General features: G+C 35.5%; 1 protein-coding gene across 1 annotated transcript in view; it reads left to right on the top strand.

The window, feature by feature from the left end:
• Positions 1-27,847, top strand: part of ZPLD1 (zona pellucida like domain containing 1) — a 481,064-nt gene that overhangs the window by 100,871 nt on the left and 352,346 nt on the right. The window contains exon 4 of the mRNA XM_004272088.3: positions 10,151-10,250. The gene's annotated coding sequence lies outside the window, so the exon portion shown is untranslated. The remainder of the gene's footprint in view (positions 1-10,150; positions 10,251-27,847) is intronic.

The following is a 27,847-nucleotide window of genomic DNA, read 5'->3' as shown; positions in this document are numbered from 1 at the left end:
TGCATGGAATTTGAACTTTTCACTCATTTTAAAATTATGCAAGCATGATCTAAAAGATAAGAAAAATAGTTTGAGGTTCTACCATATAGAATCAATAAGTGGACTGGAATGATAGAGTATAAGGAGTATTTTTCATTGGTTAGCTATAATTACCATAAAGCCTTTAAAAAAATGTTTCCTTGCAACTTCAACTCATTGGTCCTATTCTGCTTTCTGAAGCTAGACAAATTAAGATCAGCCCTTTTACATAAGACAGCCTTTCTGATATATAAAGAGGTTTGCCATATCCTCCAAGTCTATTCCATAGTCTAATCATCTGCTTCTTTGGATAGGCTATAGTGCATATGCCTTTATTTTATACTAAATTCTGGACTTTACATTTCTTTTCAATTGAATCTCATTGGTTAAATCAATTGGTTAAATTTGTTAATTTTAATTTTTTCTGTCCATTGTTCTGGCCAAGGCCACCTATACACATATATACACATATATATGTATATGTATATACATATATACATATACACATATACATATATGTATATACATATACACATACATACATATATACACATATACATATATATGTATATTTATATATGTATATAACTATATACATATATATTTTATATGTATTTCTATATGTATGTGTATATATATATATATATATATGTATTTTTTAAAAATTTATTTTAGTCCAGTATAGTTGATTTACAATGTTAATTTCTGCTGTACAACAAAGTGATTCAGTTATACATATATATACATTGTTTTTCATATTCTTTTCTATTATGTTTTTTAAATTGTATGATTCCTTTTATATTATTTTATTTTTTTATTGAAGTATAGTTGATTTACAATGTTGTGTTAATTACTGCTGTACAGTAATTCAGTTATACATATATATACTTTTTTTTTAATATTCTTTTCCATTATGGTTTATCATGGGATATTGAATATAGTTCTCTGTGCTATGCAGTAGGACCTTGTTGTTTATCCATTCTATATATGATAGTTTGCATCTGCTAATCCCAAACTCCCAATCCATCCCTCCCCCAACCCCCTCCCCCTTGGCAATCACAAGTCTGTTCTCTATGTCTGTGAGTCTGTTTCACAGATAAGTTCATTTGTGTCATATTTTAGATTCCACATATAAGTGATAACATATGGTATTTGTCTTTCTCTTTCTGACTTACCTCACTTAGTATGATAATCTCTAGGTCCATCTGTGTTGCTGTAAATGGCATTATTTCATTCTTTTCTATGGCTGAGTAATATTCCATTGTATATGTGTGTTGCATCTTCTTTATCCATTCGTTTGTCACTGGACATTTAAGTTGTTTCCATGTCTTGGTTATTGTGAATAGTGCTGCTGTGAACATAGGGGTGCATGTATCTTTTTGAATTAGAGTTTTGGCTGTATATATGCCCAGGAGTGGGATTGCTGGATCATATGGCAACTTTATTTTTAGTTTTTTGAGGAACCTCCATACTGTTTTTCATAGTGGCTGTACCAACTTACATTCCCACCAATAGAGTAGGATGGTTCCCTTTTCTCCACACCCTCTTTAGCATTTGTTATTTGTAGACTTTTTAAATGATGACCATTCTGACCAGTGTGAGGTGGAACCTCTAATAATTAGTGATGTTGAGCATCTTTTCATGTACCTGATGAAGGCCAATGATATATTTTTTAAAAATTATTCATTCATCAGGGTTTTTTTTGGGGGGGGGACACTATGAACAAAACATTATTTTCATGACACTTTGAGTGGGGATCTTTATTTGTTGGTATTAATTCCTGCATTGGGTGAATATTTTACTAAATAATGTTTGAGATAAATTGTTCAGCAAACTTCATTGAATGTTACTAGGGTAAAGCTCTTTGGGGACATATAAAGAAATGGCCTTTGCTTTCAAAGAGCAGATCTGCTATTCTGTGACACTGTGCTTTGCCTATTTGTCAGGCTGATCATGGAACTAATACAATTTGTTATAAATAATATAAACAGGAGGCTTCTCTCCACTAACTAGTGAAACTCAAGACAGCGGAATGCTATTGGTTACTTTATTCCTATATTACTCAAGTGAGAGGGGAATTAGAAAGCATTTTGTTTATTCTAGAAAATTTTGATGCTTCAAAATCAAATATTTCCTCCATCATTATCCCTGAGCCACAGGGATGCCCAAAGGGTCAAGATTAGACTAAGACATAAAGAGACAGTCAGTCAATGGGGTGTGATACCTACTCAAATATATTTCTCACATTGACCTGCTCCTGGCACTGGATATTCTATTATTTTTGATTCATTCCTTTACACTCAGCATTGCCCACTCCCAGTAATCTCCTTTAGAATTCAGTTTTTCTTTCCACAGCAAATCTCTTGGTGTGACTTAGTTTATTTATTTATTTATTAATTTATTCATTTTGAATTGAACAGCTACCTATTTATTTAATGTATCACACACAAGGAGTTTCTCTGATCTAAGAATTATTTTAAAACAACCGTTCCCTTATAGATAAGTATTTGTAAATTAGATAAAGTACTTTTTTTCTGTTTTACCATATTTTTAAATGAATTTTTATTGGAGTACAGTTGCTTTACAATGTTGTGTTAGTTTCTGCTGTACAGCAAAGTGAATCAGCTATACGTATACATATATCCCCTCTTTTTTGGATTTCCTTCCCATTTAGGTCACCACAGAACATTGAGTAGAGTTCCCTGTGCTATACAGTAGGTTCTCATTAGTTACCTACTGTATACATAGTAGTGTATTTATGTCAATTCCAATCTCCCAATTCACCCCACCCCCCTTTCCCCCTTGGTATCCATACGTTTGTTCTATATGTCTGTGTCTCTATTTCTGCTTTGCAAATAAGTTCATCTATATCATTTTTCTAGATTCCACATATAAGTGATATTATACAGTATTTGTTTTTCTCTTTCTGACTTACTACACTCTGTATGACAGTCTTTAGGTCCATCCACATCTCTGCAAATGGCACAATTTCATTCCTTTTGGTGTGACTTAGTTTAATAAGGCAAATTTATTCTTTAAGTTTTAGAATTAAACTGCATCAGATGATTGGGAAAGATCTTGTACAGAAACTCTAAAAAAGGGAATTGAAGGACCTGGAAATTCCTAGCAACAACCTATTTTACATATTTGCCCTGCCTAGGATTGTTTGGACTATGAACTCCCTACCCAGGAGGCATCTGAGCTTGGTAACTGGATATAATTGCTGAGTGAAGTTTTGACAGTCCAGGAATAGGAAATGAATTTGGCATTTTGAACACAAATGACTTTTAAACATAAAAAGGTCTAAATGTTAGTTAGCATTTGGGTCAGTTTTAGAACACACACATACCTAAAATCCTGAGGAAATAAACAGTGTACTGCAGTTGAGTTATGTCAGAAAAACTAGATAATTTAGACTCCAAATATTTATCTTCCTTCAGTTTTTTTGCTTAGTTTAGGTAAAATATAAGCACATCATCCACACTACTCAGGTGATATTATTAATATGGCATTTTTTTCAGTAGATAGAAATAACATATCTAATTTATTTTAGAAATGATAATTTTGTAAAGATATCTTGTTTTTAAATGCAGCCTATTCAGACTCCACAAGAATCTGATGAACTAGTATTAGATTATTTTTCATAGGCTTTTTCTTTAAAAGGGTCACATCACACATAGCAAGCCATCATTTTGTTTGCGCTCTTTCTCCCCTCCTTACTTTCCACCCCAACTTCCCGAATTTCCTCTGAAGCTACTAATTCTTTTCTTTCAATTATACGGAGTGATTTCTATCTTTCTACAAAGTTTTGTCACCACCCAATGCCAAGACCCATAAATTTTAGCTTATGCTCCATGTGGGCTTATCAAAGCATTTTTCCCAACAAAAACAACTCTTCCCGTAAGAGGAATTCTTGTACTAGCTGCTATGAAAACTAAATACAAACAAACAAATAACCCCCAAATCAAACTCTATCTTATTGTTGATGTGACAAAACTTTGGCATCAGCAAGAAATAGCAAATAACTTTACATTTAGGATCATCTCCATCCACTAAAAGAAATCATTACACTTTTTGTTTTAGATTTAAGTCAGTGAATGTATTATGCATATTTCAAAGTTGATCTTTTAATCCAAGTTTTTATTCAATTCCATTACAAGGGTTTGAGCAACATGGTCAGTTTGAATATTTGTAAGCCAGTGGAGTTGAACAATGAGTTTCATGAGGAAAAATGTCACAGATTAAATAATGAAAAAGCCAATATGTTCTTTTAAAAAAAATGTGGTAAAATACATGCAACATGAGACCTACCCTCTTAACAAATTTCTAAGTGTACAGTACAGTGTTGTACTGTGGATCTCAAGAGATTTTCCATCTTGCGTAACTGAAATCTTATACCAATTGAATAGCAACTCCCCATATCCCTCTCCCCTCATCCCCTGGCAACCATCATCCTACTTTCTGTTCCTATGAGTTTAACTACTTTAGATACCTTGTAGAAGTGAAATCATGGAGTATTTGTCCTTCTGACTGGTGTATTTCATTTAGCATAAAGTCCTCAAGGTGTATCCGTGTGGTCTCGCATGATAGTATTTCCTTTTTAATGGCTGAATATGAATACAAAATTCCATTTTATGTATATATACCACATTTTCTTTATCTGTTCATTTGTCAATGGGCAATTTAGGTTGCTTCCACCTTTTGGCTATTGTGAATAATGCTGACATGAACATGGGAGTGCAGAAATCTCTTTGAGGTCTGGATTTCAATTAATTTTATTTTTTTTCAATTCTGGATATATATATCCTGAAGTGGGAGCTGTAGTGTATGGTAGTTCTCTTTATATTTTTTTGAGGAAACTTCATACTGCTCTCCATTGAGGCTATACCATTTTATGCTCCCAGCAACAGTGCACAAGGGTTCCAATTTCTCCACATCCTTTTCAACATTTATCTTTTGTCTTTTTGATTATAGCCATTCTAACAGGTGTGAGGTGATATCTAATTTTGGTTTTGATTTGCATTTCCTGATGATTAGTGATGTTCAGCATCTTTTCCTACATGTGTTGGCTACTGGTATGTCTTCTTTGGAAAAATGTGTATTAAGTCCTTTGCCCATTTTGAAATCGGGTTATTTGCTTTTTTGCTTTTTTTAGGAGTCCCTTACATATTTTGGATATTAACTCTTTATCAGGTATGTGGTTTTCAAGTATTTTCTCCCATTCCATAGACTGTTTTTTGACTCTGTTTCCTCTGCTGTGCAGAAGCTTTTTAGTTTGATGTAGTCTCACTTATTTAGTTTTGCTTTTGGTGTTATATCCAGGAAATCAATGCCAAAACCAATGTTATGAATCTTTTCCCTTATCAAACTTAAAAATTTTTTTCATTGTCAATTAGTGTGGACAACAGACATTGTTACCCTATTTCTTAATCTTCCCTCTTCCTTGACTTCTACCCATCACTGACATCCACCAGCTTGAATCAGGGTGGCCTATGTGCACAGTGCCCTCTAGGTTGGGCAGTGCATTGCCCGCACTTCTTTGAAAGGTGGTCTCAGATGGAATAAGGGTGAAATTATTTAGTATTTTCCATCTTCAGGAAAGCTGTTGCTAATTGTTGGTGTCATCTTTCAGCTGATTAAAATCCCATTAAAAGGGAAAAAAGAGGGGTATGAGGTGGTTGTAATGATGGAGTGAGGCTCAGGAATGGTGTCTCTCTTTACAAAAAGTATACTTAAGTCTCTTTATTTTAAACTTTCTCTGGACCACCTAAATCACTATCTCTGTATCCCGGCCAACAAAGGAATCTAAGTTTATAGCTTCTACTTAATCACCACTCACTCACTTCTTAACTTTGTGTAGTCTGACTTCTGTCGTACATATCATGAAAAGCATGTTGCTTCCAAGAACATTAATGATTTCTTAATCACCAAATCCTCTGTAGAGTCTTCTCCTGATGACAGCTCTTTCCTGGAAAGCACCTTCTCCTATGTTACAAAACCCTATTCAATTCAACAACAGCACATCTTTATGGAGTGCTTATTATGTGTCAAGTACTTCCTGAAGCACAGAAACCAGGATAATAGCTGAGAGATGATTCCAGAAACTGCATCATCTGATAAGATTGAATCAATTGACATGAAGAAAAAATAATGTTCTTCTAGAGCAGCACTGTCCGATAGAAATATAATGCAAACCACATATGTAAGTTTAAACTTTCTATTGATAGTAGTCACATTAAAAAAGTAAAAGGAAATAGTGGAAATTAATTTTAATGTATTTTATTTAACTCAATATATCCAAAATATTATCATTTCAACACATAATAAAAAAATTTATTAGTGAGGTATCTGCATTCTTTTTTTGTACTAAGTCTTCAAAATGTGGTATGTATTTTATGCTTAGAACACACCTCAATTTGCACTAGTCACATTTCAAATACTTAATAATAGTACATGTGTCTGGGGGCTGCCATACTGAACAGTGCCAATCTAGAGTAGAAATAGAACAAACAAAAATAGAGACTTTTTTTGGGCTTAGAAGTAGAATGATTTTTATTAGTGATAAAGAATTATGACTGTCCAGCAATGCAACAGACTTCCAGAGGAAACTCTCGAGTGGGAATAAAGCTCAAACTAGGAATGTATCAGCTAACTTTTAATGTCCCTCAATTAATTACTTAAAAAACCCCAACAGTAATTTGGGGGCAACAATTTAGACAATGTAGAGTTGGGAAAGAATGCTTAATAATTTCCTCTCTTCCACTCCTAATCTTTAAGTTGATAAATATTAACAGTTTGGTATATATTCTTCTAGATGTTCTCTATATTTATACAAAGATGTACAATAAAATTGCACACATGCATGGGTGCATGCACACACACACATGCAGGGTTTTTAATTTTAAAAATGAGATCATGAAAGTATAAGTCCTTCCACATTTTACTTACTAATATATTATTGACATTTTTCTAGGTATATATAGGTGTATGTCACTCATTTTTAAATAGCTGTATCATGTTCCGTCTAACTGATATACGATAATTTATGGAAGCAGTCACCTACTGATTGATATTATATCAGGAGTCTCCTGGCAAGTTCTTTCGGGCCACCTCTGATTCCAGCCACAGTTGAAGAGAACAATTCCATGCAAATGCAGAATCAGCTTAAGCTGACAGCATGTTGCTTCAAACATGTGCCCTGAGTCTTTTGGTTTTTTTTTTTTTTTTTTCCTTCTCCCTCTGAAGCTTCTCTAATGGTTGTGTTCTCACCTCTGACCTCCAGTGGACGATCCTGTAAGTTATTCAGGTGGCAGAATCAGGCCTTATTGCCCTCAGGGGTGATCACATTTCATTCTTATTTTGGTTTGTCAATCTTCCCTGTCTCACTCTCCCTGGTCCCTCATTCCCATCACTGAATCATCTTCCAAATTGTGGGTGCACAAGTCCTTCTCTCAGATGACAAACAAACATGATTTTTACTGTTAAGAAAGTGTCGCTTGAAACTTCTTTTAAATATTTTATGTATCAGTGCTTTTTCAAATTTCTAAGTGTTAGATTCTCAAAACTAAATATGTCATCAAATTACATTTCGAAAATGCTATAGCAACTCACAGGCCTATCAGTGGTATGTACTAATGCCCATTTATACACATGCTAACCAGCAGAGGTATTATTAACTCTGTGATTTTTGCCATTCTGATTTGAACAAAATGGTGTGTCACGTGCCGTAATTTTCCTTTCAGTGAACTTAGGGAGGTGAGCATCTTTTCATGTTCTTACAGATTTTTTTTTTATAAATTTATTTATTTATTTATTTTTGGCTGTGTTTGGGTCTTCGTTGCTGCACGCGGGCTTTCTCTAGTTGCACTGAGCAGGGGCTACTCTTCATTGCGGTGTGCAGGCTTCTCATTGCGGTGGCTTCTCTGGCTGCGGAGCACGGGTTCTAGGTGCGCAGGCTTCAGTACTTGTGGCTCGCGGGCTCCAGAACACAGGCTCAGTAGTTGTGGCGTACGGGCTTAGTTGCTCCACGGCATGTGGGATCTTCCCGGACCAGGGCTCCAACCCGTGTCCCCTGCATTGGCAGGCGGATTCTTAACCACTGTGCCACCAGGGAAGTCCTTTACAGATTTTTTAAATTCAATCCATGCAACAAAAATAAATCCCCAATACATTAAAAGTTATGAATGAAGAAACATAGTAAAAATATTCAAAGATAATTTGAGAGAAAGTTTAACTATGTGTGAGGGAAGATATTATTAAGCATGTAGGAAAGACATTCTTAACCATAAATAAAGATGGACAGATTTGACTACATTGAAATTTGTGTTTTAAAGTTTTTTGGTTGAGCAAATAATACTGAAAGAATTTTAATAAAAATGCAGTTGTCAAAAGACAAATGATGGATTGGTTAAAATATCCACAAAACATTTAACAGACACTATGAAGTGACATGAGAAGGTCAAAGTACCTTACAGAAAAACAGGCAAAGAATAAAAACAGAAGAGAAAAGGTATGATTTCTTCCCTGCTTTTGCCAGTATAATTTACGTTATTTTTAAGTGCGTATGCGCGCACATATGCGCACACACACAGAGGCCTGTGAGCCCATAATGAAACCCTTCAAGAGAATTTGCCCAGACAGAGCTTACTTTGACTTGGGAAATAAATCAACTGCTCTGTAATTTGGGGGTCATATCTGTGTAATACAGTAGGAATTAGAAGTGATCTAATACGTTTTGTTTACCTAGACATGAGGAAAATTTCCTTGTATTATCTGGATTGCTATTCATACACCTAAATTCACTTGGCCTGCATCATTCAGCTGATCACTCCCAATATATTCGATTAGGCAATTTCTAGACCTTATATATGCACTTTATTGTGTGTATAGTTCTTCCCATAATATCAGCCACCAGGTAGAACCCCCAAGGCACCCACCAGTCTGCACCATTTATTTTGATATCTTAAAAGTATTAAAAATATCATTTTACACAGAACATAAACTAGATATACTGCAATACAGCAATGTCAGTTGCTTGACATTACTATTCCTTCTCTAATCAATGCTCCATGGTGAAATAATAGTATTTCTTAATCCTTATTTGTACTGACTGAAATTCCATGAATTATGACTCTTCTCCAAAGCTGGTGAGTTATAAAGTAATAGCTGTTCACACACAGATAAAATGTTTACCTCTATTTGGCCTTTGGATGTGACTTCCATAGGGGAAGATCTCATGAGATCTCAGATCCATGGGCTGTATCTGGTGTGCCAGAGGTTATGTTGACATGGGCTTTTTATATGGATTCTAAGTTTAAGATTTCAATAGGCCTCTGAAGTACAAAAGTTGGGGCTGTGTTTCCTTCTCCATTGAATTAACCACCTTTTGCTTGGAAGTCTGTTTATTTTAAGTGTAACTAGAGAATGGAAAAGGCCTCCAATTGCAAGTGCTCACTGGGAGAGGAGAGAAGAAATTGGTTCTTCCTTTTGTGGTTGCTATTGTTAAATTCCAGATGAAAAGTGGTTAGTGACATTAGACTGTGAAAAGTGACCTCAGATGATGTTTTTAGAGGCTGAGATAAACAGAAATCTGATGCAGTTAACTACATATTTAAGCAGTTGAATTTATTTTATTGAATTTTTACCAAGTTGCATAAACCCTTAACTTGGAGGATATTTTTCAGGTAACTTAGGTTCAAACTTAAATTTCTTAAAAACAACTAATGCATATTTAAAAAGAGAAATGAAACTTCTCTCTAGGTCTGTCTACATAATTTATTTTATGTCTGGAGCATGAGTTTATATATATATTGTCTGTGGCTGGTCATATGACTCATAATTTATAAGAATTTAGTGTATTGTGTAGTTAACGGTTAACTGCCTGTGAAGTCCAGAAGGGTACTGTTAAGGTCCTGACATGAAAGACTACAGCACAGGTTTATCTGTGAGGCAGTTATGGGAAAGTTATAAAGTGATCCCAATTGATAGCTGTTTTGTCCATTGACGTCAAGAGCATTTCATAGTTTGGTGTTTGGTGTACTTTTTAGATTCTAAAGGCATGGCTGATGTATTTAGAAGCATTAATCTCTGACTCAAAGATTTATTGTTAACCCTTATCATTTGTTTTTAATAGAGAAGCAGCTATGGAACGGCAAAACTCTTCCACTCCTCCAAGCTATCTTTTTACCTGGAAAGAGAGGTCAATAATTATTTCATTCACATGCTATGGAATGGTGAGTCTTTAGTAATTAATTTAGAAAGAAAATGTGATTGGGCACAAGAGCAGGAGACATGGAGTGCTACAAAGCAAGTGCAATTTACTCTATTTACATATATTCTTCAATTCTGTGTGTGTGTGAATATATAAATATGCCATACAAGGGCTATCTTCCAAAGTTGTCATCTTAGGAAGGTATATACTTACTCCAATGATGAAACCTTTGCTTAATAAATATTTAGAGTAGAATTTTAAAATGTCAATGTTTCTAATAATATTTGGCTTCTCTAATAACATTTGGCTTTAATTATGTAAGGCAGCTTCTCATTTTATGCATCCTTATGTATCCAGCTGGGATTTGAAAAGACTGAACACTGTTCTGTGATAACTCTGCATGCCCCCACTTCCATCCCGTTTAATTTCATTCAGCCACTTAAGATACTTGATGGAGAGAGCTGTGGGGTGGGAGTTCAAAGGGAGCTCTTGTTTCTGGCCCTAGAATTTGATTTGTATGACCTTGGGTAAATCATTTATCTCCTGAGCCAGATGTAAAGAAAGAAATATGTGATGTTTGCTCCTGGGAAATGCTATGAATTTCTTTGATAGTCACAGAGAAAAAGTTCCATGTAAAACTAGGTTACAGTATTTGTCTTCTCAAGAATTCAATATGGTTAGTCTCTTGTGAAATAGGTGGGTAGATAGTAATCAGATGAAAATGATCTCCCTGAAGTAGTATTTTCACTTTGTTCATTTTGAAGTTTCACAGCCATTTTTAAGACACAAAATAATAAAGATTTAACACTGTTACCACTGAAGAAAGCTCTAGGCTTGGAGGTGGAAGGAAGCCATATAGTGGGCAAGGTACCTTATTTTACAGTTGTAGGAACAATAAAAGGTATTTCATGATTGTAATAACTTTGCTATTTACTTGAGGACAGTCTAGACTAAAGTTTGTCATACCAATTACTAGCACATAAAGGTTAATCCCTGATTAACCCTGCAATGACTTCTGGTAACAAATAATGCTGACCACACAATGCAGACTATTAGACAGACTTATGTAATAACTTTTTTATAGGGTCCAGCAAATTGTATATTACTCAAAAGTGACTGGCTTTATTTTAGTAAAAGGATATTCCAATATTATGTACCTTCGTTTGATTATTTAATTTCTCTCAGCTTTAGTCTTCCTATATGGTTTATACAATATTTCTCATAACACACACATCCAATAACTTTTTAAGGAAATAAATAGTAGAAATGAGAAAGAAACACAAATTATATATGATAAAGGTACTAGTAGCTATTATTTATTGAGTACTTATTGTGTAATAGTTTCTGCTCACTATTTTACCTGTATTATTTCATTTAAACCCCTCAATAAATATATGAGGTATCAAGTATTGTTATCATCCCAAGTTTGCTGATGAAGAAATAGGCTTAGAGAGATTAATTAATTTAAACAAGGTTGCACAGCTGGTGAGTGACAGAACAGGGTCAAAACCCAGAGAGTATGATAGATAACCAACAAGGACCTACCGGCACAGGGAACTATACTCAATATTTTGTAATAATCTATAAGATAAAAAAATCTGAAAAAAATAGATATATATGTATGTATAACTGAATCACTTTGCTGTATACATGAAACTAACACAACATTGTAAATCAACTATACTTCAGTAAAAAAAAGAAGAAAAACATTATCTTCAAAAACGAAAAACAAAACCAAAAACCCAGACAATAAGGCTCTCTAGCACTTTATGAAGTGAGTAGGTACTAAGAACTATATACAAAGTAGTAGCTTATAGATAATGATTAAAGTACAGAGTCTATCATTTCATTCATACTGAGCCAGATTTCCTCAGGGCCTTGATTCCTAGTGGTCAGAAATCCCATACTGCTAATGGCCTGGTGCAGGGTGGGCTGAGCAAGCCAGCATTAGGGAGCCATCAGACCATAGCTTCCTCTTCTCACCTACTGACCTGAGAAATGCAGAGGTAATTGGGCTAGACCAGCTCTGGTCTGGAACCCCCAGGGGGTGTGTGACCAGGAGTACTGGAGAACTGTTGTCTGCTCAATCTGATGGCCACTTCTCCAGGCTTCCTTTCGCTCCTGAAATGACTTTTTGGCAAGGTCTTCTGCCATCACCATTATGATGGCTGCATACAGCTTAAGGGGCAAGTCACCCATTTATAATCCTAAACCTGGATGTTGAAGAAGATAAGGAAGAGGGTCCGTTGTGTGGTAGAAATGATTCTAAATTATACTCCCCAGAACTGCTGTGAGCGGCAGGCCCTGAACCTCTCATTCCTGCCTCAACCCCTGCAACAACTCTTCTTTCTCCCGAATATCCATTTTGGGATTCTGTGTGAGATTTTGTATCATAACATATTTCCTGGAAAAAATACATTTATAGTTACTAGTGTGGTGTGAAGGCTGACTCGTTTTTCCTTTAGGGAGAAGATGCACTCTCAGACCCAAGGGAACATTTATTATTGCATCCTCTCAAGGGTTCTTAAAAGGATACAATTAATAAGACATTAAGATATGACACTTTTGCAGCTGATAGATCTTTATGCCTTTTTCTTGTTACGATATTATGTCTTTTATTTTATGCCTTTTTCTTGCTAGGATATTAAGTCTAAGAAAGATTTGTAGACAAGGTATTTAGAATGGCTTTTTAAAAAATTCCTTCAGAGGAAAGGAAACCCTTTCATAAGTTGGTATAAATGGGAAAACTTTGATTCGTATTCCAGAAGAAGAATCATGCATGGAAAACCCCCAATTTAAAGGTCACTTTAACTGAAACTGAAAGAAACAAGTTCAGAAAATAAAACCAGAGAAAGAGAGACAAAGTAATGTTCTTCAAGTTGTAAAGAGATGTGAAACTTTTCCAAAGTGTTATCTCTGGGAAAGTTATGAAGTCATTTGCCATTTTTCTTAATCTAAATTATTTGATCATCTATCCAGAAAACAAAACTAAGTATTTCTTAAGAATTTTGAGGAGAATTCCTAGCCTTACATGGAAGGAATTCTTTTTTTTTCTTGGAGTTCCTTTAAGGGGAATTTTTTACTGTTGAAGGAAATGTTCCATTAACATTTTACATAAAGTTTCCTTAAGAGTGAGTCATAGGGTTAGTCAAAGTCAAAGGGTTATTTTGTCTTCTGGGGTCACAGAATGCCTGAGGAGATGATTTGTATGTAGTTGAAAGGTGGTTGTGGTCGTAGAGTTGTCTTAGTAACAAAAGAGGTGTATTCCTGGGTTCTTTTCTGAGGAGGATGGGGTTTGGAGGTTTGTTTTCCTGCTAGAGTAATTCTGATATCAGAATCGTCTGCTGGCACTTGCACCCTTACATCCCTTATAAATTCCTCCTTGTAATGCTGCAGGAAAAACTTGAGAACTATGTTTCTTGGGCTATTTTGCTAGTAGGGTTCCATATTGTCAGAACTCTGCCAATGAGATGCTTTCATATGGGATCTCAAAGGTGGAAGAGGGAAGGGGGCAGACATTTTTTTTTTGTCTGTCCCTTGGCCATAGTGGGCTGATGAGTAGACTTCCTGGATGTCCAGAGGTGAGTGGTTGCTATCTTACCCATTTTGGAGCTGTGAGAAGCTGGAAAAGTTGGCAGCATCTACATGCATGGTTCTCATTTTGGGTGGCAGCAGCTTCGTTTTTCTTTGTGGCCACAAACTTGAGATTTATAGGAGCTCCTCCTGACTTTTGCTGCTCCAGTCTTTACAATAGTTTTTTTTAAAGCACCTAATTCCTTATATTGAATCCATTCCTGGTTAAAATACTTAGCATGGATTCAGATTGCCTGGCTGAATTCTGAATGACACAGGGGATTTTCTCCCTGTTTATATTTTTCCAGTGAAGAAAGTTTTTATTCCTGGTTGCTGGAGTCCACCAAACTTTGGAGGAGAAATTTTTATATGGGTCCCATCTTTAGGAAGACCATGAGATTTAGTTCACTTTATTTTTTACAGTCAATTCAGGAGAAAACACAGTTTTTAATCAAAACGACACATGGTTAATGGAATCTCTTTATAGCTGAATTTATAATGCAATCTGTGCATGTCAGTATTTTAAAGAGCCGATTAAGCTATAAATACAACTGCAGCTGTAGAACATACATTTAATAACCAAGAAAAGGAGTTTGTTTTGTTATATCAACTGTGCAATTCCTGCTCAACTGTGTGGTTATTGTTAACAATAAATAGGAAAAATAAAATGTATAAGCCGGGACCATTACTAATTAGTAATCAATGTCCATCTGAACTTGAACCAATAATAAGCTCATCCTCATTCATGGCCTATGGCTTCAGGGTAGAGAGTATAGTCTTGGCAGAGATGATGGAATCCTAGAGCTTTGTCAGGGGTGGCATGGGGGTTCTTTTCAGAGGGACCTTGTGTTAGAGACGTTTCTCCTACCCATATCCCCAGCCTCTACTGAGGATTTCAGGAAAGTGTCCTCCAGTGAGTTGTGCGTCTCAGCCTTTTGGCTTTGGCTCATGGAGGACCTCTTTAAAGCTGTTGATAGCTTTTGTTATTGCAGAAAAAGACTGAGGGCCATTCTGATCTTAATGCAGGCTGGGAGAGGGAGGACCTTGATTCTTCCTCCTTGAAGGAAGTAGAGTATAGAGGGGGTTGTGGTTCAGCTGAGCAATTTTCAGCTGCTGCATCACAACCTCCAGGTGAGTTCTTAGATGCTAGGAGAGAGAAAGGTGGAGTAAGGTAGCAGTGAGCATGTGTTATTGAAAGTGTATCATTTATATAAATTGGATATACCTAGAGAGCCACTGTGTACATGATCTTAAGTGTTTCTGTCAACTCTGGAAAACTATGAATCCATAAGGAATGGTTGGATGTATAGGGAGGACCGCTTCACCTAGAGGCCAAAGACCGGAGTTCTGGCTCCCACTTTATCTCAGAGGGCCTGAGGAAGTTACGTACCCCTTCTGGCTTTAGTTATCCTGTGCATAAAGTGCTTTTGCTGTTAGGAGACTATAAAGAGAAAATCTCTGAGGTTTATTCTGGTTTAGTAGGTATAGTTCTGTGATATTGTAAGTGTTTGTGTGTGCATCCAAGGTCTTATATTTCATTCCTAGTTTTGTTACCTTACACTAAATGAGTTAATGTGTATAAAGTGCTTAGAAGTGGCCTGGCACATAGAAAGTGTCACATAAATATTTGGTCTAAATAAATGGTCTCTTTCCTGATTTAGGCAGTGAAGTGATAACTCTGCTTTATTTCCACATCATCCAAATGACATTCAGGCAATTTTCAGCCTTTTGGTTAAAGAATGGAGTAGATCCTAAGCTTCACTATCGGAGAAGAATACATTGACACATGCAGTGGTTCAGGAACCAGTGGCCTTGGATACCATCACTGTGCTAGGGAAAACAGTGCCTTGGCCTTGGCTTTTCAGCTCAGTAAATGTTGAGAGGGAGAGATGACAAGGTTGCCTGTAACTTAGCAGTTTCTCCCCTACCAAGTCAACCAACGCCCTTCTTCTCTTTTTCTTCAATCAATGCAGAGGGCTTTGTCTAATAACTGTCAGAAATATAGATGAGAATCAGAAAGGAAGGAACGAGATTGTGAATAACACAAATAGATGCTGCAAAGTTCTTGTCCTATATTCTTTCTCCCCCCTAGCTTTATTGAGGTGTACTTGAGAAATAAGAATTGTATTTATTTAAGATGTACAATGTGATGTTTTGATATACGTATACATATATTGTGAAATGATACATATTGCGAAATACATTTACTGTGAAATGATTACCATGATCAAGCTAATCAACATATTTATCACCTCATAGTTACCTTTTGTTTTTGTGGTAAGAACAGTTAAAGTCTTCTGTCTAAGCAAATTTCAAGTGAAAAATAGAGTATTATTAACTGTTGTCACCATGCTGTTCATTAGGTCTTCAGAAATTACTCATCCTGCATAACTGAAACTTTGTATGCTTTGACCAACATCTCCCTATTTCCCCTACTGCCTCCCCCTCTAGACCCCCTCAAAGCCACCATTCTACTCTGTGTTCATGAATTCAACTTCTTTAGATTCCACGTGTAAGGGAGATGATGTAGTATTTGCTTTTCTGTGTCTGTCATTTCATTAAGCATAATGTCCTCCAGGTACATCAGGGTTGTTTCAAGTGGCAGGCTTTCCTTCTTTTTATGGCTGAATAATATTTAATTTTGAATTTATATATATATTTCAATGAACATGGGAGTGCAGATATTTCTTTGAGATGCTAATTTTATTTCCTGTGGGTATATGCCTAGAAGTGGAATTGCTGGATTATACGGTAGTTTTATTTTTAATTTTTTCAGGAAACTCCATATTGTTTTCCATAATGGATGTACCAGTTTACTTTCCCATCAACAGTGTGCAAGGGTTCCCTTTTCTCTATATCTCACCAACACTTTTATCTTTTTTCTTTTTGATAACAGCCATTCTAACAGGTGTGAGGTGGTATGTCATTGTGGTTTTGATTTGCATTTCCTTGGCAATTTGTGATGTTGAGCACATTTTCATATACCTTTTGCCCATTTATTTGTCTTCTTTGAGAAATGTCTATTTGGGTCCTTTGCCCATTTTTAATTGGATTATTTATTTATTTTTGTTATTGAGTTCTAGGAGTTCCTTATATATTTTGGATATTAACTCCTTATCAGATGTGTGATTTAAAAATATTTTCTCCTATTCCATAGGTTTTCTCTTAATTTTGTTGATTATTTCCTTTCCTACACGGAAATTTTTAGTGTGATGCAATCCTACTTGTCTATTTTTAGATTTTGTCGCCTGTGCTTTTGAGGTCATATCCAAAACATCGTTGCCCAGACTGATGTCAAGAAGTTTTTTCCCTATATTTTCTTATAGTAGTTTTAGAGTTTCAGATATTATGTTTAAGTATTTAATCTATTTTGAGTTGATTTTTGCATATGTTGTGTGGTAAAAGTCCAATATCATTCTTCTTCATGTGGCCATCTAGTTTCTTCAACACCATTTATTGAAGAGTCTATCCTTTCTCCATTGTGTGTTCTTATTGTATCCTTATCCATTGTATCCTTATTGAAGGACACTAAAAGAAAAAAAGTTGCATGTCAACGTCCCTGAATAACATAGATGCAAAAATTCTCAACAAAATACTAGCAAACTAAATTCAACAGCCACATTAAAAGGATCATAAACCATGATCAAATGAGACTTATCCCTGGGATGCAAGTATGGTTCAACCTACGCAAATCAAAAAATATAATACACCACATTAACAGAATAAAGGATAAAAATCATATGATCATCTCAGTAGATACACTTGAGCAAATTCAACATCTTTTCATGGTAACAACTCTCAACAAATTATGTATGGAAGGAATGTACCTCAACATAATAAAGGTCATATATGAAAAGCCCACAGATTATATTATACACAATAGTGAAAAACTGAAAGCTTTTGTCTAAGATCTGAAACCAGACAATGATGCCCACTCTCATCACTTCTACTCAGTATAGTACTAGAAGTCCTAGTCAGAGCAATTAAGCAAGAAAAAGAAATCCAAATTGGAAAGGAAGAAGTAAAATTGTCTTTGATTGCAGATGGCATGATATTTTATATAGAAAACCCTAAAGAGTCTACCAAAAACTGTTAGAACTAATAAACTAATTCGATAAAGTCGAAGGGTACAAAATCAGCATACAAAAATCAGGTGCAAAAAAAAAAAAAAAAATCAGGTGCACTTTTATATATTATCAACAAACTATCTGAAAAAGAAATTAAGAAAGCAATCCCATTTACAGTAGTATTGAAACAATAAGATACCTAGGAATAAATTTGACCAGAGAGGTGAGAAAACTGTACATTGAAAACTATGAGTCATTGATGAAAGATACTGAAGAAGACACAAATAAATGGAAGGATGTTCTGTGTTCATGGATTGAAAAAATAAACATGGTTGAAACGTCCATACTACTCAAAGTGATCTACAGATTCAATACACTGTCTACCAAAATTGCAATGGAATTTTTCACAGAAAAAGAAAAAACAGTCCTAAAGTTTATATGGAACCATGAAAGATACCAAATAGCCAAAGTAATCTTGAGAAAGAAAAACAAAACTGGAGGCATTAAACTTACTGATTTCAAAATATATTACAAACAGTATGGTATTGACATAAAAACAGACACATAGATCAATGGAACAGAATAGAGAGCCTAGAAATAAATCCATGCATTTACAGTTAATTCATCTTCTTCAAGTTTTATATTATTTATGAATGTAGTGCCTGAATACTTTCTGAGCCCATTATATTTACAGATCAAATAAATGAGTATCACTGCTTTTACAAACTAAGTAGATTAAAAGTAGTAAATTAGAAGGGTATTGCTAGAGGAGAATAAAAACAAAAAGTGCAAATGATCATATGCCATGGAGAAGATAAATTGATCAAAGTAAATTAAATAACTTCAGAAATAACAGCATGGGGTAATTAGTGTGGGGATACACAGTTTTCATTCATTAAGAGTCACAAAGGACATCACTGTACCCCAATAGGTGACTTTCACAGTGGGGATTCTGAATAATCAAAAAAAGTTAAAAATATCTTCTGGTTGTGCCATAGAAAAATTTTCATTACAAAGAATTGTACAAGTTGAGAAACTGATGCATTATGATACACTTTCAAGTTTATGAAATGAATGTGCATGTCAAGCATTTTATCTCTTAAGGATGTCAACAGGATAGCTACTGCTACGTTTCACATTCTCAGGATGAATATTAGAATTTTAGATTCTTGGGGTTAAAAGGTATATTAGGCAACTTTCTGTTAAGCTTTTTCTTGCATTGAACAATTACAACAAATCAAGAGTGTGTCACAATTTCAATGTCAAGCTCTTCAGAGGTGAAACAGAGGCCATGTGGCTAGTTGTACAGAGCTGAGGCCCTGGAGCCAGGTCTAGATGGGAAGCTCAGCTCCACCAGGTATTAGGTGAGAAATCTTGGGGACCTCCCTCAACTCCTCCAAGGCTCACTTTCTTCTGTTGGGGTAACAAAGCCTAAGAATTAAGTAGTTAATGTGTATAAAATAGTTAGCATAGGGCTAGGCACTAATAAGTAGCCATATATGATCATCTATTTATCTTATAGCTATTTGTCATCATCATCATTATTATATCACACCTATTAAAAATTTTTAATATATTTTTCTGTGTTGAAAAACTCATTTTTATTAAGGCTAGTAATACGATCTTGCTAGAGATGAGTGAGTGTTTCTGTGTTTTGTTTTGTTTACCTCTGCTGTGGACTGAGCATTCAAAACCAGGCATATTGGGCCATGAACAATATAGACTGGAAGGGATAAAGAAGTGTGGGGCAGATTAAGAGAAGATTAAGTTATATACAGTCAGATATCAAGCAAAGGGGAATACAGAACTCCAGTATTGTCCCTTGGGCACTGAAATGTAAGTAGGTGCAGTCCAGTAGGTAGAGACATTAGCAGAAAAGCTAATGCAGCTGAGAGTGAAGGAATCTGCAAGAGCTGGACAAAGTATTAGGTCTTAGCAATCAGATGAGGCAAAGCTCTTGCCCTATTAGCAGATGAGTGAATTGGAATTCAGGGAAGCAGGGGTAGAAACCCAATAAGATAGAATGGGCCAATGCTGCCAGAAGTGGTGTGGGATCAGTGGCTGTGCAGATACTTGGGGTCTACTGTAAATTCATCGGGTACCAGGTATCTTTGGCTGCTCAGACTACTTTAACAAAAATGCCAGAGACTGGGTAACTTAAACAGCAGACATTTATTTCTCACAACTCTGGAACCTGTGAAGTCCAAGATCAGGGTGTTAGCATGGTATAATTCTTGCGAGGACCCTTTTCCCTGGCTTGTAGAGGACTGCCTTCTCTCTGTATCTTCACATGGCAGAGAAAGAGCTCTGGTGTCTCTTTCTCTTCTTTTAAGGGTTTTGATCACATTGTGGACTGTACCCTCATGGCCTCATCCAAACCTAGTTGTCTCCCAAAGGCTCAACCTTCTAATACCAACACACTTAGAGTTAGGGCTTCAACATATGAATTTTGGGAGGACACAAACATTCAGTCCATAACAGCAGTCTCAGACAGTCAGTTCTAGGTCTGCTGTGTTGGAGGACTAGGGCTGCTAAGTGATCTGTTTTTGTTGGGCATGTCTTGGGTGTTAGGCAGTGTTCAACCCAAAAGTAGATGGTGTCAGTGACTTCTGCGAAAAATGTTCAAGGCAGGCAGGAATTTTATTCAATAGAATACCCTTAAATTTTTAATCGTTGCAAAATTGAATACTCCAGGGGTCACAATATGTTGCAGAGATGTTCTTTTTTATTTCTTTTTTAATTACTGAAATCATTATGTTGTGATTCTTTTTTGTTGTTGTGTTCCTTTGTAACGGTTGTTGCTGAAAGAGTTTAGAATGTAGTGGAAATATTAACTGCATTTGAATTAAAAAATAGATGGTAAATATGACAGTAATTGCATGAGAAAGTTAGTTTAGTTGTTTTTAACTTCAGTGTGAGAAGGGACATCCAATGGACCTTAGGATATGAAAAATATGTTTGTAATAATTGTGAGAGGCTCAAGGGAAAGACAATGGGAATATAGGATTTTATATAACTCATGTTGAGTGATTTTTTTTTAAACACATTTTTTTTTCCTGGGGAGGATTTTAGGGAGTTGATGAATTTTGCATATTTTTAGAGCAGGTAGAAATCTAAAAAGTTGCATTCTTAAGGATCTCAGTGAAATTACCGCAAGGTTTCCAGACCGTACTTGTAAATCGTGTACTCCAATAACATTAAAGCTTTGCTAGAAGACCTCTCCTTAATCCCCTCTTCCTCTATACTTAAAACTTTTTCTTAGAAACATTTACATTTGAGAAGGTAGAAAGAAAATTTCCTAAGACTGTGTAAAATTACTTCCCTGTTTCAGTGAAAAGCACCGTTTTTGGTTTTTTTTCTAAGAAGGGAACGCTTACTATGTAGTTTATTTTTCATAAAATTTTTGTTAAAATTTTAAAATCCTTTCCATGCCATTACTTAGTTTACTGAGAAAGAGAAGAAGATATTATTAAGAAAGTCTTTATTTCTAAGCTTGTTGGCCTACTCAGGCTCAGAATGTAGGGCCATCGTAGTCCCATGAGTTTTCAGTTTCTCTGTGAATTACTCAAATTGAATTAAGATTAGAAGAAAGTATGCTTTGAGAAGGAATGGAATTTCATTTAAAAGAAAGACCATTAGGGTCTTAGAGATTACAGAGAATTTACACAGTGTGATGATGTAGCTCTGTAGTTGATGGTATTTGGGCCGCATAAGACTTTTGAGAGATCTTTCATGCAAATGTCAGCCAAGGGAGTCTAATGAGCTGAGAACCAAAATAGTCTTTGACCATCACAATGAATCAAGTCAAGAGATTATTGTTAGGCTATAGTCTTGAAAATCTGATCTTGCGTGGTGAATTTTTCCCTGGACAATATTTTTGTAAAAACAAGAAGGAATGGATAAATATGAAAGAATGTTTTATTGTCCAGATGGTAGTGAAGGAGAGGATTAGATAAAGAAAAATGAGAGCAAGATCAATGGATTTCTAGATGCAGCTGGTAGGAAACACAACTTCTGTTGTGAAATCAGGAGAGGAGCTAGATGTGGCAAACAAAGCATTGGTGGGAATTCCTGTTGGGTGGACCAGCCAGGGCAGTTTGGGCAGAAAGAAAACAAACATTTTTGTATTGGTCACTACTCGGCTTGTGAAGCCTGGTGGTACGGTAATCTCATGATCTCAACCAAGTGGCATAGAATTAGTGGGGAGAGGAGGGATATTTGTGGCAAGGGATTGGACTAAGCAGCTCATGGAATCTTCAGGGCCTGTGAGAATGAGGTCCAGTTAGCTGAAAAACAACTTAGCCAAGATATTCACCTCACCCTGATGTTATACTAGCTCAAAACAGAAACAGGAAAAAAAAGGTAATTAAATCACATCATTTCCCAGTACTACTTGGAATTTCCCCAGAATTTCCATTTCAATACCAAACTATATTAGCTAAAATAGGATTAAGTAAACAAAATACAGAAGATTTTGAGGTGGAAGAATGGTAAACTGCTTGATAGTATTCTATTTACTGGAATTGTCCAGTAAAAGTCTTTCTCTCTCTCTCTCTGTGTCTTCTTTTATTTAACAAAAAAAGAAAAGTCTACTAGAATTTAGTATTTGCTTTCATAGAGTATAATCAGCTCCATTTCATATTAAACTCATTAAAAAATTTGTGCATACTGGAATACCAGTGTTTTTTAAAACTTACTAACATATGGGGTACTCTTTTGGATACTAGGATTTTATTGATATTTTTCACTTTCTGGAGGGGCAAATATTATGGAAAGCATGATGTTAGACTCCTGTGTATAGTCATGATTTGGGGTGTGATATCCTCCACCCATTCAACAAATATTTCTTGAACATGTAGTATGTACCATGGACAGTGTTAAATTTTGAGGTTGCCAAAATTACTGGATAGGAGATCCTTTATGAAGCTGTCAGATGATCTCCAGGCTTGAGATCAGCAGGTATGTGGGATCACTAAGCACTCATGTACTGAAAGAGTTGTAAAGCTGAAAAGAAATACATTATTGAGTATAATTTCTATATCAGACAGAAAGTTCAGAGTTTTAAATTTCATTTATTTCATGTATTTTATAATCATGGTGACATTCAAGATTAGAAACTTCTAATATATTAATTTATCTGTGAATATAAACATTTAAATTTAATTATGTTTTATAATCATAGTGATATTCCAGATTAGAAACTTCTATTAATTTATCTGTGAATATATAGTAATTATGTATTTCTTTTATTTGTTGATTGCTTTTCTACTGTGTCTTATTGATTCGTCTCTACCTACAATTTTACCTTTTAGTTGATCCCCTGGATTCTCTTCTCTTAGCACTGCAATATGCTACTCATGACTGCTGCTGGGAAAATCTATCTAGAGTAGCGCTGTCCAATAGAAATGTGCTGTCCAATGTGAATCATATGTAATGAAGACATTTTTAGTAGCCACCTTAAAAGAGTACAAAGAAACATGTGAAATTAACTTACACAATATATTTCATTTAACCCGCCGTATCCCAAATGATATTATTTCAACATGTAATCAGTACAAATGTATTAATGGGATATTTTACATTCCTATTTTTCTGGTACCAAGTCTTTGAAATCTGTCATATATTTTACACTTATAGCACATTTCACTTTGGGCCAGCCATATTTTAGGTGCTCAATAGCCACATGGGGCTAGCCACTTCCACAATGGACAATGCAGATCTAAGAACATCTTTTCTACTCTTCTTTTTCCTGATGAAAAGATGATGTTAAATTGTCACGCATTACAATTCCCCCATCAACAATCTCTAGCCACCCATTGGCCTCATCTGTTTTTAGATCTTGTTCCTAGTAAAGTGAATCTGCTTGCTCTATCACTAAAATTACTTTCTCTTTTCTGTTTTTAGCCCTTTTCACAAACCCCTCATCTGCCAACCCATCAACCTTACCTGGTTCAAGATCCCAACCCACTTCCTCCCTCAGGAAGCCTTTACCAGATCTTGCTCTCTCCTTTCCTTTGTACTAAGGTTGATAATCAGGTTATCTATAGGTTATATATCTACTATATGTAGATATAGTACCTACGTCATATCATTTCATGTGTGAACATTTATATCTTGTTGACATTTATGTCGTCAACCAGAACATTTTGATCCTTTATAGCCTCTTTTCACAATAGGTCAAAATGAGTGTTCATTAATTGGCTGACCAAGATTTGGAATGCTAAATTTTCTAGAAGCATAAGTAAAGTACTGAACCATATTTCTTATTCTGTGTAATTTCACAGGTTTGTTCTTTCATTTATCTACCAAATATTAATTGAGCACTTATTATGAGTCATAGACTGTGCTAGGCTATGGCAGTACGATATTCTCAATACATCACCTGCATCTTTCAATGTCAACACATAGTCTTCTGTGAGATTGAAATATATTTTACTGTTTTTATATCCCCTGCTTTTTAGAATTATAGAGCTGGAAATGTCACAGAGACCATGTGGTGTTCACTCGCTGAATTTTGCAAATCTGAGAACTGAAGTTCATAGAGGTTATGGGTTGTAGAGCTTATTGGTGGTGGATCTGGGACTAGAATTCAGGTCCTATTTTTTCTCCAGTACATTATGTTTCCTCTATATTGTGGTCACTGGAATAAGCACATGCATTTACAAATCCTGTGTAACAAACCTAGATTTTATGGCAAACGACACAGCTAACACTGTTGCATACTGGAACCAATTTTCCACTTCAAAAATTTCTTTTGTCCGAAGTAGTTTTCCTTCTCTTTATTGTGACCGATTTCCAAAGCGCTTCAACTTTCACAAGCAAATATTAGTTTGTGGATTAGAAGCAGTTAGAAGGAAGACAACATGGTCCCAAAAGCTAATTACAAATTTCATTTTTCCAAAACTTTCTGCTTCCAGGATTCTGTTTCATCAGTCAGTAAAACTGTAGGTGTGCCTGTTACCAACATGAAGGTCTGCAAGGAAATTTGATTAATGTTACTTCCAAAGATAAATTTCAGGTTAGCCTAGAGCCATACCTCAGATGATAAAAATCCAATTTCACAATGTTGTCTTTCACTTTAACAAGTGACTGAGTAAACAGAGTTTGTAATGTTGACAGATGGAAGTGGGATACATACAATATTCTTTAATTAATACCTGAGTCTACATATACACCAATGACATTTCTTAAACAGAAAATATATTTAACTTTTTTCTGCTTTGAGTATTTTGTAAAACTATTTTACTTAATTAGGGTGCTATTTCGTTTTTCTTTTTGGCCACGCCACACAGCATGCAGGATCTTGGTTCCCCTACCAGGGATTGAACCCGTGCCCCCTGCAGTGGAAGTGTGGAGTCTTAACCACTGGACCACCAGGGAAGTCCCTAGGGTGTTATTTTTAAGGGTATCATTGTGGTAGAATATTATCTGCACAAAATATGTTTATTAAATTATTTAAAGTCATATATTTTAAGTTGTAATCTTTGTTTTACTGCATCTAAGTATCTTTAGATGCTTATTCCTGGTGCTCCCCTTAGACCTACTGGATTTGCATTTTTTGTGGACTGCTATCAGCCAATGGATTTGCATTTTCAATAAATCTTTCAGATGATTTTTATGCACATGAAATTTTGGGAACCTCTGATTTGAACACAGAGAAGACTACACTTTAAAAAATATTCCTGTCCCTCAAGACACCGATGTTTTCCTTGCCAGCTGTTTTTCCATGTTTTGTTATTAGAAGTAAAATCACCTGCTATCCATTAAGTTGATTGACATAACCAGGTATTTTGAAGATTCTACCTGAATCATTTCCTCAGTTAAATGGATACATTTATTTAGTTTACTTAAATTTCAATCAATTAAGTAATCATTAACTATTTTCAGGATAGTTACTTGATCAAGGCTCTGCGGAGAATAATCAATATGTTTCAGAGCTGAGCCTCCATCAAACACTGTCCCATTGTATTTGCCATGTTACTGTGCTCTGTGTCTATCCCCCTGCCTGAATGTGAATTCCATGATGGTTAGGCACCAAATTTTACTCACTTTTGTGTCATCAGCTCCCAGGACCATGCTTAGTATGTAATAACCACCTATTATACATCTGTATTTGGATTTTGAATGAACAGATGTGCCACTGAGACATGTTCCAGGAAGTAGGATAGAATGATCAAATGGTTGAATTTGAAAGCCAGGGTGTGTTCAGATGCCACAGGTAACCCTAGAGAAGTGTTCAAGGAAGTATAGGTGGGTTTCAATTTATGTTTATTATTTTAATTAAATGTAGTAAAAATATATTCTATTAAATTTTATATGATAGTTTTCCATATATTATTGCAATGCTATTAAAATTCTCTAAACATAATATTTAATTGAATGAATATACATATTTTATACTAATCTCTTCAGGATTTTTCCAAATGTTTTTGTTTTCTTCTTTCATTTTCTTCCCCCCTCATTTCTTCCTTCCTTCCTTCCTTCTTTCCTTCCTTTTTTTTCTTATAAGGAATGCTCATTGAACATCATTTTACACCAAGTTCCTTTTTGTTTTTTGAATTATAGAGGGTCAAATCATATTCATATATTTTTGAGGCTTTTAAAATATGAGATCAAATCACTTTAAAAGTCATATACATATATCTCTCTATATATGAATGAATGAATATGGCATTTCTTAAAGATATTTCTTAAATGAATTGCTTTAAATTTAATGATTTCTCACAGAAGTGACATTCTAAACTGCAGTTGAGTCCCCAGGCTGCTTTCTGAATTTTATTTTATCCATAGAAATGGCTGAAATATCACTCATGACCCCAAATCCTAACTTAGTCTAAGATATTAAAATATTGAAACTTTGATTGCAGACTCCAAGCAAATCTAGAGGCTTCACATTCCACATCCTTTGAGACTTAAAACATCTCTAAATCTATTCTTCCTCTGAGTCCCAAGGGAATAAAGGGGGGAGAGGGTGTGGTTGGTGGGCAGCACCTCCCAATGATGGGCAGTCCCAGTCCCTGGCAGGTTTTGAGGAGGGGCTGGAAGTGGGGTGTGTGTGTAGGGATCTCTAGAGGCAAATGGGTAGAGTGGCAGAGTCTATAAAAGGGCCACTGATGTTGGCAACTGCATATCTCCCAAAATAAGATTTATTAATTGGACCTCAATGATTATCCTGAAAATCTGGATTTTAGCCTGTAGCAATGCGGTGCAGCTAAACTGTTTTCTTTTTGTATTTATGTATAGTTCAAACATGTGAAATGAAATTGAAAAGGGAAAAATTCACCATGTGGATTCTGTTAATGCTCTGTCCACCCAGATCCCCTTTGGTGCCTTTTATTATTACTGTGCATCCTTCCCCAGCTTTTGTGAACTTTCTCTTCTTTTTTCCTTTAACAGCTTTATTGAGATACCTTTGGCATAAATACAGTTGTATATATTTAAGGTGTACAACTTGATGTTTTGATATATTATATATACATTGTAAAAAGATCACCGCAATTAAACTAACGTATCCATCACCTCTACGTAATTACCACTGTGTGTGTGTGTGTGTGTAATGTCACCTGCCACTGTCTTCAGAGAACTGCCTTGAGGCTAGGGGAGCCACTTTGCCACAGGCACAAGGAGCCTGGAACGCTTGGGTCTTCTCCTTCAGCCTCTCACCTCACTAGGCAACTGTTAGCTAATAACTGACTGCTAACAGAATATGAAAGCTCAGCACACTTGCTTTGAGTAGGAAAAACTATGAAGTGTAATTTGCACTTCAGAATTCCTCTGCAGGATCAGGCTGAAACTGCCTGTGAGAGACTTTACCTGAAAGTCACACCACACTTCGCTTCTGCCCTACCCTTAGCTCTTCTGCAGATCCTTTTCCAATGCCTGCTGGGAGCACTTCTTCAATAAATTATTTGCAAGCAAATCCTTGTTTCAAGGTGTGCTTTTGGGGAACTTGACCTAAGAAATCCTGCTATCAAGTGGG

Source organism: Orcinus orca, chromosome 5 (assembly GCF_937001465.1).
Source record: "Orcinus orca chromosome 5, mOrcOrc1.1, whole genome shotgun sequence".
NCBI lineage: Eukaryota > Metazoa > Chordata > Mammalia > Artiodactyla > Delphinidae > Orcinus > Orcinus orca.
The sequence above is the reverse complement of the archived record's forward strand: the minus strand, read 5'-3'. Positions and strand labels throughout refer to the sequence as shown.